Raw genomic sequence first — 12,862 nt, forward strand, 5'->3', positions numbered from 1 at the left:
TATTTTGGATACTATGAAAAAAGTGAAACTAGTTCTTTGTATGTTTGCACATTCGTACAAACACAAAGTTAATAGAAGTAAGCACATTTTTATTTCCAAGTTTGAAAATTATTTGAAAATCCTTGCTGCTGGGAAGGTGAGCTTGGTGGAGAGGCTTGCTTTCTTGTCTGGAGTTTATCACTTTTGATAAGGTCACCCTTAGCAAATTGGCCCAAATGAAGAACAATCCAAATGTTTAACACCATGATGCTTTATTTTTGTAGAACTGGGCAACCCCTCCTGGAAGAGGAATAAAAAAGATCCATCCCTGTAGTTGGGCAAAGAGGTGATATTTGCTAGTGATTAGCTGGTGGCTGTTTGACCCACTTTACTAGGTTGAGCTCAACCCCCCATCCAAACAGCTTAGTGTCACCACTATCTAGGCTCACCATTTGCAAAATAAAGAGTTGGAGTCTGTTACAATGCCAGTCAAGTTGGAGGCAGGAACAGTCTTTGGGCCCTGGAATGTCCCTTCACTACTAAAAAGATAGCAAGACCTTGTATGTGAAGTTGAAAAGTGCCAGTTTGATTAGTCTTACTCTACACATAGCATTCCTTGTTGAACCAGATGTCCTGGATGATTATTCCTGTGTCTTTGGAATTTCTCATTAAGAGGCCCTGACAGGTGTTTGAGATCCTCACAATCCTGTAACTGGGTGGTGTACACTGCAAGTCTGTAGCAGAAAACAAAAGGCTTAGCTCACTGTAACAGAGAGGTGCAAAAGCTAAACTCTCTGTGCATCTGCACCTAACAGCTATTAAGGGTATTTGTCCTCAACTATAAATAGGATGAGTGTACCTTCCTAATGACTTCAGTGCTTAAATAGACAAACTTTAACAATGAAAGATCAGAAAGCATGAATGACACTGAAGTATTAATAATGGCAAAGATAAAAACATTAAACCAAAAAAAGTGGTAAAGTGCCCAAAAAGTAAACCAATAATCCAAAATAGGCACCGGGCGTCCAAAGAGTTCCCACACAAAGTCCTTTATTCACAAAAAAACACCAACACACATTAACGCTATGACACAATTCCTTCTACGTTTTCGTCTACGAAACTTCATCAGATGAACGTACTAACCAGTAATGCATGTTTAAAAAACATAATTATCCCCTCAATTAACCAATGTGATGCAGCAGTGAATTAATTATGTAAATGTGGCATAATTAGTAAAACAACTCTAGTAAAACACAAATAAAAATCACAAATACAATTTAAAATGTTAAAATATGTGTATGTCTTTTGTTAACTCATAATAACTTCAATAAAAATTTTTAGAGTAAAAATGGATTTGATGAAGTTGTAATATAGTCAATATTTCACATCTATTCATATGAATGCATGGTATAATGGCACCATCTACTGGAGAAACATAAAAACTACTACTTAAAGCTATCTAAAAATATATAATACTATATTAACTGAATTAATAAATAACACTTGTAAAAACATTTATAAAACTTTGTTGTTTGAGTAGCATATATGTTACAATTGTATATCATATATAGAAAATTTAACACATAAATATCTTACAATTTGGCTGATCTGAGCTTCAAAACAGGCATCAATGAGACATATTACAGATTTTCCACCTATCCTTGAAAAGGGATTAGTAGTTAAAGAGACAACTAATGTTAATAATTTGATGTGTAAAAGATGTGACTGTGGATAGTAGAAAGATTATTTCTTCTATTCAAAATAATTGGAAAATTATCACAGGCAATAGTGATTTTTACGAAGTTTTAGGCAGAGCCCCACAATTTGTTTACAAGAAAGTTAATAATATTAAAAGTATTTTGGAGAAGGATGACACCTTTATGCCCCTTCCTATGACTGATAAATCAAAAGGAACCTACGAGTGTTACAATTGTAACACTTGTAGGTATATTCATTAAGGGTCATATATAAGTTTGAATCGCTTACGTCACACTGTTAGTATACCTGGTAGATTTAATTGTACAATAGGAAACAGTTTACATTGCTCTGTGTTCAGGGTGTCCTGCATTTTATATAGGTATGACTACAAGAAGTTTAAATAAGCATATTAAAGAATATTATCATGCTATTAAAACTAAAGATGAAAATAATGCCCTTTATAGACATTCTGTTATTTGTAGTTTATATAAGAAATATACTTTTTCTGTGTTAGAACATGTGAGACAGGATTTAAGAGGTGGGAACCTTAAAAACAAGGTAGAAAGAAAAGAGACATTATGGCAGTTAAAGTTGGGGGCAGATAGTACCCCAGGCTTGAACGATATGGTAAACATAAAATGTTTTTTGCCTGACAGAAAACTGGTTATTTAACACTTATATTGTATTTTAAGTGGGGTGAATGTGGTATGGTTTTAATTTTAATATAAATGTATTATTGATGAATGTTTTATTGTTTTATGGTTTCATTAAGTAATTAAAGTTTAATGACGTGATCAGAGAGAATTTTTTTGTATTTCTGATGAAGTCTGAGTGACGAAAGCGTTGAATAAATTGTTTACGCTAAACCAGTTTGTTTGTTCCACTGCTGCTACCAGTGTTTTTTCTTATTTGGTTTGGTTATACGCTGGTTATTGGGATGTATTGTTTTGTTTAGACTCATGATTAGTTTTTATTTTAATCGTGTTTTTATCTTGGCTGATTCTTTATATTCCATCTTTTCTAAGGTTACTGCACTGGGTGCTGTTTTCTTGATTCATGTGCCTGCTGTCTTGACATGTGCTTATTCACTTTTGTTAACTTAAGTTCTGATTTTTTTTCTTAGTGTTTTAGTTTCAGTCCTCTTGGAAGGATCTTGTCACCTTGGTGCTAAATGGCCTTTAGTGACAGGAGTTTCATGACACCTTGTTCCTGTCAAACAAACTAAGAGTTAATTAGTTCTGCACATTGGCTTATTTGGACTTTGTTCAATTAGTACTTTTTCTGCTTCTGATTTTAGTTTGGATTGCAAAAAATGACGTGTTAAATTGCACTAGCTTTTAGGCATAGGCTAGGCTCAGCTCATTACTACGTGTGAGGTTGCAATCATGATTTATGATCATTTGTATGTTTTATGTACATACTAGTTTTCCATCGGTTAAAGTTGTTACTGAAAAGTTGATCTGATGGAAGTCCGCTTGGTAGACAAAAGTGCTCATCATAAATTTGAAGCGAAGTTATTCCAATGACTAAGTTTCAGTTTTTCTTCAGTACCTTTATAGAGGAATTAACATCTGATATTTTGGAATATTACTGCTAATCAATATTGTAACATTTAACTGTTTTTATTCATAATTCTTTTCACAAATAATAAAGAAGTGAAGTCAACCCTCTACCTTAACGCTGGGGACAGCTATCTCCTCTCATCTCTTGTGTTTTTTTTTGCAACCCTGGAAGCAGGAATCTTGTTTTATTCCCTCCCATTATGTATGATCATGAGAGCTTCCAGGTTCTGCAGTTTCAGGAAGATGGAATATTGTGCCCTCCCATTCTCTTCATGTGGTGTTGAGGGCTTTCTATTTTTATAGATTTTAGAAGCAGGATTCTTGTGTCCTCCCATTCCTTGTGTGTGGTCATGAGTGCTTCCCTTACTACTTCCTGCCTTTTTGCCTGTTGTGAGACTATTTGCAGCACCAAGAAGTAGAATTCTTATTTTTTTCCTTTCCATTCTTTGTGTGGTTGTGAGGGCTTTCCCCCAACTCTTGTTTTGCTGCCTGTGAGACAATATTTGTAGCTTCAGTGAGATGGAAATTTCATTTTTTGCCCTCCCATTTTGTATATGTGGTCATGAGGGCTTTCAATAACATAGGATCTCACAACATCTAAATACTATTTCCATGCTCATGAAGCAGGAATCATGTTTTGTGCCCTCCCATTCTTGACATCTGGTTCTGAGGGCTTTTTCTAATGTCTGTGTCAACATTTTGCCTGGTGTGAGACTGAATTTGCATCTACAAGAAATCTTTTTCTAGCCTTTCCTTCTTTGCATGGTCAGGAGGGCTAGCCCCTAAGTTCAGTATACTTCCCATTCCTGAGACCGGATTTGCAGACTTAGGAAACAGGAATATTGTGCCCTCCCATTATTTTCATGCAGTTTTGAGGGATTCCTGTTTTGGCAGACCTTAGGGGCAGTATGCTTTGTGCCTTCTCATTCTTTGAGTGTGGTCATAACTTCTTTCCTTTTTCTGCATTTTGCCTGGTGTAAGATTATATGCAACCCCAAGAAGCAGGGATCTTGTTTTGTGCTTTCCAAAACTTTTTGTGTGGTCAGGAGGGCTTCTCTTAACCTCACTCTTGTTTGCCATTTGAGACCAAATTTGCAGCCTAAGGAAAACTGAATCTTGTGCCCTCTCATTCTGTGTGGTCATGAGAGCTTCCTATTTCTGCAGCCTCAGGAAGTTAGAATCTTGTGCCTTCCCGTTCCCTGCATGGTTGTGAGGGTTTGACAGCTACAAGAAGTTGGAATCTTGTGCTCTCCTATTCTCCATGTTATGAGGGCTTTCTATTTCTGCAGCCTTGAAGTTGGAATCTGGTGCACTCCCATTCTCTTTGTGGTTGTGAGAGCTTCCTGCTTCTGCAGCCTAAGGAAGACTGAATCTTGTGCTCTCCCATTCACCATATGGTCATAATGGTTCTGCAGCCTAAGGAAGACTGAATCTTGTGCTCTCCCATTCACCATATGGTCATAATGGTTCTGCAGCCTAAGGAAGTTCATATCTTGTGCCCTCCCATTTTTTTGTGTGGTCATGAGGGATTCCTCCTAACTTCACTCAATTTAGCATCTGTGAGACCATATTTTCAGCTTCAGGAATCTGGAATCTTGTGCCCTCCCATTCTCTGTGTAGCCATGAGGGTTCTGCAGCCTCAGGAAGTTGGACTCTTGTGCCTTCCCATTTTGCATATGGTCATGAGAGCTTCCTATTTTTGCAGTCTCAGGAAGTTGGAATCTGGTGCCCTCCCATTCTTCGTGTGGTCATCAGGGCTTCCTAGTTTTGCAGCTTCAGGAAGTTGGAATCTAGTGCCTTCCCATTCTCTGTGTGGTCATGAGGGCTTCCTGTTTCTGCAGCTTTAGGAAGTTGGACTCTGGTACCCTCCCATTCTGTGAATGGTCATGAGGGTTCTGCAGCTTTAAGAAGCTGGAATCTTGTGCCTTCCCATTCTTTGTGTGGTCATAAGGGCTTCCTATTTTTGCAGCCTCAAGAAGTTGGAATCTGGTGCCCTCACATTCTCCTTGTGGTCATGAGAGCTTCCTGTTTCTGTAGGCTCAGGAAGACTGAATCTTATGCTCTCCCATTCTGTGTGGTCATAAGGGCTTGACAGCTACAGGAAGTTAGAATCTGGTGCCCTCCCATTTTCTCTGTGGTTGTGATGGCTTTCCATTTTTGCAACCACAAAGTTGAAATCTGGTGCACTTCCATTCTCCTTGTGGTTGTGAGAGCTTCCTAATTCTGCAGCCTAAGGAAGACTGAATCTTGTGCCCTCCCATTTTTTTTTTGTGTGGTCATGAGGGATTCCTTCTAACTTCAATCAATTTAGCATCTGTGAGACCATATTTGCTTCCTGTTTCTGTCGGCTCGGGAAGACTGAATCTTATGCCCTCCCATTCTGAGTGTGGTTATGAGGCTTTCCTATTTCTGCAGTGGCAGGAAGTTGGAATCTGGAGCCCTCCTATTCTCAGTGTGGTTATGAGGGCTCTGCAGCCTCGGGTAGTTGGAATCTTGTGCCCTCCCCTTCTTTGTGATCATGAGGGCTTCTGTTTCTGCTGACTCAGAATTTTGGAGTCTAGTACCCTCCCATTGTTTTGTGTGTTTGTGATGGCTTCCTGTTTGTGCAGTCTCAGGAAGCTGGCATCTTGTGCCCTCCCATTCTCCATGTGGTTGTGAGGGTTCTGCAGCCTTAGGAAGATGGAATTTTGTGCCCTTTGATTCTTTTTGTCAAGTCATGAAGATTCCTTTTTGCAGCCCAAGAAGCGTCAATCTTGGTGTGAGACCATATTTGTAGCCTTGAAAGCAGGAATCTTTTGTACCCTCTCATACTTTATCTGCGGTCATGAAAGCTTAGTTTCTGTCTGGTTTTACCTGTACTGAGACTGTATTCACAGCTCCAGGAAATAGTAATCTTGTTTTATGCACTCCCATGTTTTGTGTTGTTATGAGGGCTTCCCTGTGTTTTGCAGCATCACATCACCCAAAACTATATTTTTCAGTCAAGCCTAAAATCACATAGACTGGACCCAGATCTGCTCATCAACTCCACCCCAACAGCACCAACAACCCCCAACCATGAGATCCAAATTACAGCAGTGATTTCAGCATCAACAGGAAGGACACCCCAGAGAACCCCTCAACCATGCCATGCAAAAGACCATTGCCTTTCCAAGATAAACACATCACCACAGGGCAACCCTCACCAGACAGGCAAAACATGGTGAGGGAAGAGGGACCTCAAACACCTCTGCCAACCACCAATGACCACATCCAACAGGCTGGGTTGGAGGAACCACAGAGGCAGCAGCAATTAAAAGCAATTAGACACAATTTGGAGCCACATCACCAAGCCTGTCAGCAACTGCAGTTAAACACAATTTGGAGCCACACCATACCTCACCAAGCCTGTCATCTGGAGCCACGCAGCACCTTACCAAGCCTGTCAGCCTGACCATACTGCACCTCACCAAGCCTGTCAGCAGGAGCCATGCCTTGTCTCACCAAGCCTGTCAGCTGGAGCCATGCCTTGCCTCACCAAGCCTGTCAGTTGGAGACACACTGCACCTCACCAAGCCTACCTGCAAAGCAGAGCAAGAAGTACCAACAAAGGAGCAACATTGCCCGCACCAACTTCAAATTATTCATCTGGAAGCTCAACCTGAAAGTCTTTCCATGATGAATTAAAAACCTGACAATAATACAGAAAGAATGGCTTTCCAATGAAAATAATCCAGTAATTTCTGTCCTCCCCTATGCCCTACCATTATCACTTTTAAAAATAGATATGAAGCTGACATCCATAGGAGCATCCAAAAAACACTGAGAAAATATTACAACCTAAATTGCAAAAAACTCTTGGCTCTCAAGAATCCAAGCAAGGACACAATGCATAAAATTATGAAAGCTGACAAAGGAGGAGGTATACTGGTTACAGCCTCATTCACTTACCATAGAAAGATCTTGGAAATACTCAAGAATCCAGTCTAATATGACCCAGGCAATGTCTGCAGGATAAAGACAACCAAGGAAGAAATCATAGAAGCTGCCAGCCTGAATGAAGAGGGACTCATTAGCAACAACTTTCTGGAATTCCTTACTGTGACCCACCCTAAACTGCATAGTTTTGTGGAATCTCCAAACCACACAAATACCCCACCCCCCATATAGACCAGTCATTGGCTCACTTATGATACACCACTTGCAATCTCCATTTACCTAAAAGTGCAAATTTACGTCATTATCTGAGAACAAATCCTTTATTCTTGACACCAGCGACTTCCTCAGAAAATTAAGTATGATAAGATTCCTGGCTGGTAAACACAGATTTGGATTCTCTATATACAGTCCTACCTCAGACTACTGTATTAAAGCGGTCATCAAAGCATACCAAAATGAATGGTGGGTTCTACCAGAAGAAACAGAAGCAATCAGCCATTTACTCAGGTTACTACTCCACTTCAGTTTTGAGGATCACTACTTCCAGGCTACCCATGGGTACAGCCATAGACCACAGTTTTCCCAGTACAGCCCTCAGCAAGTGGAGAAAGAAGCAAATGGAGGAAGAAGTTATCTACAGCTCCCCTTTCTACATATCCATGGGGTGCTACCTCTACATTTATTGAAATATTTATCTGGAACAATAACCTCCAGCAATGGAAATGATCACATGAACAACTTAACCAATTTTCTTAGACTCCCAACTATGTGTAGTAAAGTTTATGTAAACTCTTTGGATCTCCATCAACAAACTCCCTGGTTCCCACATTATGATCAATGACCTTTATCAAAATCCCACCAGAGTAAATCTACACAAACATGTATCCTTTCAAGATCAAAAGAAATGTAATAAAATCCCAATGACTCAGGATAGCCATGGTCATGAAAGAGCTGGAGGCATTTGCTAAAAACATCTATTTAGAAACAGATGACTTGGCCAGGGGCTTCACTAAACACATCCTTGGACAGATCTTGGACTGTGTTATTGAATGTAAAATGTTCACAACACCAGATTAATCTACAACCCATATGAGCTTCGCAAATTTTTACAATAGAAAGATGCAAAATTATGCACCAGCATTACACTCACTTTCTGTTGACTTCCTGGAACTTAAAGCCATCACCAACACCTGGTGCATCATAAGTGAAAACTCCCTCAACAAGATACCGCCTGCACTGCCAAGCTTTACAATCTGTGTGTATGTGTGTGTGTGTGTGTGTGTGTGTGTGTGTGTATGTGTGTGTGTGTGTGGGGGGGGGGGGACAATGACGACAGAAACATCTAACTTTACAGAGAGGTCATACAGCCCATCAAGCTCCACCTTACCAGCAGGCACCTACCCATGTGGCCCCCCAAACTGCAATTACTGTAAATATATGAGCAACAAATCTGGTTTCCACTACCCCAACAATATGAAAAGATTTAATAGGAAATTTTATGGGAGATGTAGCACAGGTACTGTCATCTACTAAACCTAATGCCACAAATGCCTACTGTTTTACATTCTTAAAACCTTCAGCATTAAGATCAGAATCACACACCATTACACAGACATTAGACAGAGCAGATCAATTAACCCTCTAGCCAAGCATTCAAACGAGACTTGTATGCAATATATTTGTTTCGTCTTGTATACAAAATCAATTATGGTCAACTAGACAGACAGAAATATACTGGAGAAGAGCTGGAGTGGTAGATTCATCCACAAGCAGGCAAACTAGCAGGACTCAGCACTATGCTCTCAGTCAAATGCATCCTTAACCTCATAAAGCTAGATCACCATATTCTACTGAACATGCTAACCATAGAACTTGGATGTTAGATAAAAAAAAAACATGGACAGTGACTTTTCATTACTTGGCTATATTAATGACAAATGGATGCTTTACCACAGACTACAAAGGCTCAAATTCTATCTGTGGAGAATGTGGAGTTTTGGCAATGTTCTGGCAACAATCAAGTTTGGCTAATTCCACTTTAAAAGGGTCTCCAGGACAATTTGGTTATTTGATGTAATAGGCATTTATATTTTGTTTCTGAGAGCTAAGATTGTTTTTGCATATACTATTTATTCTGGATACTGTTTAAAAATGAAAAACCTTCAGTAGTCACACCAATCCCAAGTACCAGGAATCAGGAATGCTTTAACTGATTAAATATGACCTCAATATATCAGATCAGGACTCCAAGCAGGCCATCCTGTCTGCAGAGAAGGAATGTTATTTCTAGCAATACTGGGCAAATAGGTTTAAATGTAAGCCACCCTTTCCCACATATCCAGTAGCACAACATAGCTGATGAGGTCCACTCCACACCCTAGCTGGTCTGGAAACCTCCTCCCTCAGCTTCTCTCCTCTGGGTGGTAGTAGCTAATGCTCTGGGATTGTTTTACAATCTGCTTTGGAGAGAACATTCTGCATGTACAGTATTTGGGTGTTCCCTAAGACTATCACGTTTTAGATGACAGCCTCTTCTCATGCAATTAAGGTGGTTGCCACCATAGTTTTCAAATATATTTAACCCTTTGCCTGGGATCCCATGCGTTCAGTGATCACAGCTTCTAGGTAAACAAAACTTGTACAACCACAATGAAATATAAGCTAGAAACCTAACCCCTCATTTTTAAATCTCCTTAATTTTTTTAAGTTTTTATCCACCTATTTTTTAAACCAAGTTAACTCTAACTGGGTACCAAAATTTAAGTCTTGGTGGATAACTTCCCCTTCTGGAAACAGCACCACAATTCCACCTAAGAACTTGTTTCCCCTCCACACAACACACAGACCCTTCTGTTATTCACCTGTGAGCAGATGGTCTCTGATAGTAATTTACTTGCTACAAGTGAAAGCTTCAGGTAATTTTTGATTTTGTATTCCAAAGGAATCCCTAAACATTGTAGTATTTTTGGAGATTTTGGTGTGAATGTAATGGGCACACGTGATGATCAACTAATCAAAATGCTACAGATTTTAACCTTGAACAACTAATCAAACTTTCAACAAGGTCTTCAGAGATCCTTTATAATTAGGAGACCCAGAGTGGAGCTGTAACCTTACAAGGCCCATAGATGCAATAATATAAACATCTTGGATAATACTTTGTGACCACTGCCCAGTCAACTCATCATAATCCTTTAGACTACTAAGATCTCCTTAGATCATTGCTGGCTGTCCTTCAACATAAAGAAGCACTAATACACATCGTGGTACAATTGACTGCTACATATTATACTTCTAACCCATCCTCACGCTGACGGAAATTCAGAACAACCTCTTTCTGCTAACTAAACATAGACCAAAATATTTTGTCCTTGGCTTATTAATGATATCCAAAATCAAATAAAATTGAGGTAGCACCTGAACAGCATAGAAGGATCCTCTAAACAAACAATTACATTATTCTTAAATTATGGGAAAACACTTGCAATATCCACCAATGTACTTAAGACAAAAGCAAATCACTTTACTCTCCAAGGCAAAATCATTGTGGAAAGAAATTGTGCCATTTACTGGGCCATTTATCAATGCCCCAGCCTTTCAAAAGCCATATACTTACCCACCTTAAACTTTGCTAAACACCACAGGAAATTCCTTCTCATGTCTAAAAAAAATTCCACACTGTTATACTAAACAACCTAGTACCCAATCCCAGCTCTAACCTTTGGCCTCTTTTGCATCTATATTTCATTTTATAGCAATATCAACAAAAGAAACCAAATCACTTCTAAAATTGAATTCTACAGATGCCAAATTTGGCAAACCTATTTCTCCAACTAGCTGCAGAAGAATATCTAAACCGTCCGCTCTCACCATTGGGTGCATACTTCCTGACTAAGCAATGTTTTTTGGCTTCTCCCATTAGGGGTCACCACAGCAGATCACCAATCCACAGATTGGCAGTGAAGATTTTATGGTATCATTGCCAGCCCAGCACCCAACCTTCACAGAATGCACACACACACACACACACACACACACACACACACACACACACACACACACACACACACACACACACACACACACACATGTACACACCTACCTGCATGTCTTTAAAAACTCACTCAACCACAGGGAGGACATGCAGACTCTGCGCAGAAGCCACTCCATCTGAAAATCGAACTGGAGAACTTCTTGCTGTGAGGCAACAGTGCTAACCGCTGCACCACCATGGCTGACTATACTTTGTACATATTCTGTCATAATACCTTTACCAAAGTGGTCTTCCCCTACCAACATAACAGACTGTTATATCCTAACTTACCTCTGTCCCATCACCAGGATTTTGAGAAAATATATAAGCAATTGTTTGTGTAGAAACTATTATGGCTTACTTTGTGATTAGCAGCACTGTTTTTGCAAACAGCACTCACAGTTCTGATCTCTGCTACATTCCCATCTGTAACCCTCTTAATGATGAACTTGTCTCTGCTCATATTTTTGTAGATATGACTAGAGATTTTGATTACCAGTTATGATATTCTACAACTGGCTAGGTTCAAAGCAGGAATTATGTATTTCTGTAGCTCCAAAATTATCTAAGAGAACCTTCCAAATTTAAAATTTCCTTTCCACTTTCAACCCTGAATATAGGTATTCCACAGTGGTGTGTTTTAGCCAGACTTCTGATTCCCTGTGTATTAATGATATATGCTTAGATCTTCCCTTCTCGAACCTAACTATGCCGATGTCCTACTACTGCACTCAAGTCATTCAGTTCCCTACAGACCAGACTGCAGACAAAATTCTTTGACCTCTGTAACTGGTCATATTTGAATAAGCTACCCAACTCTAGTAGAAGCAGTTCTGCTTTCTCTACACAAACTATAACACTTATTACCTATAACACTTGCATCATAAGTATCTCAGAACAGTTATGTTAGAATTACAAAATATCCTTTAGTAAGCTTCACATCTCACGTTGCTGAAATTACAGGTAAAATACTTTCTCAACTTGAGCTTACAACATAATTGCTCATCTCTTGTATCCAATGTCTAGGACTGACATAGCAAGAAATGTACATGTACCTCAGCGTGAGTATTAGCCCTACTGTGCTTTAACTCATCATTCAACACAAGCAGACTGCAATCTCTTGAAACATAGATTTGTAAATTTGTCCTTTTATCTGACTCTAAAAAAACAACACTGTGATGCCTCTAAAGCTGTTTGCTGGCTCTTTATTCCAACTTCTCACTGCATTAGTATTGCAAAATTATGAAGCCTGTTTACTGCCCACCCGTAAAAAGGACATTGTCAGTAAGAACAAAACTGTACCTGATGCTCCCAGCTGGTGAATGTGGCATTGGTTCCAGTATCCCTGAATCAGATGGTCCATTCACAATGAATGTTGTTGATGAACCAATATGCCTTTTGAGACACTGATGCCCTGTACCAAGGGATGAAGCACTGCCACAGTGTTGCAACCTAAACTTTATAAGCAGTTGTCAGGGCAAGAAGCATCATGATGTATAGGCAGCTGTATATGTACAATGCACAGTAAGGAAACTCCTAATGCTGATAAAAAATATAGAAGTAACAAGGCCACACCCATGAGTTATTGGGATACTGTACTCCATATCGGTGTCCATGATTTTGTACAATCCATGGGCCCATAAACTACTATGCCTAATGAGAAAAGGTCTAG

Source organism: Protopterus annectens, chromosome 7.part0 (genome assembly GCF_019279795.1).
Source record: "Protopterus annectens isolate FY-2018-M chromosome 7.part0, PAN1.0, whole genome shotgun sequence".
In the NCBI taxonomy this organism is placed as follows: domain Eukaryota; kingdom Metazoa; phylum Chordata; order Ceratodontiformes; family Protopteridae; genus Protopterus; species Protopterus annectens.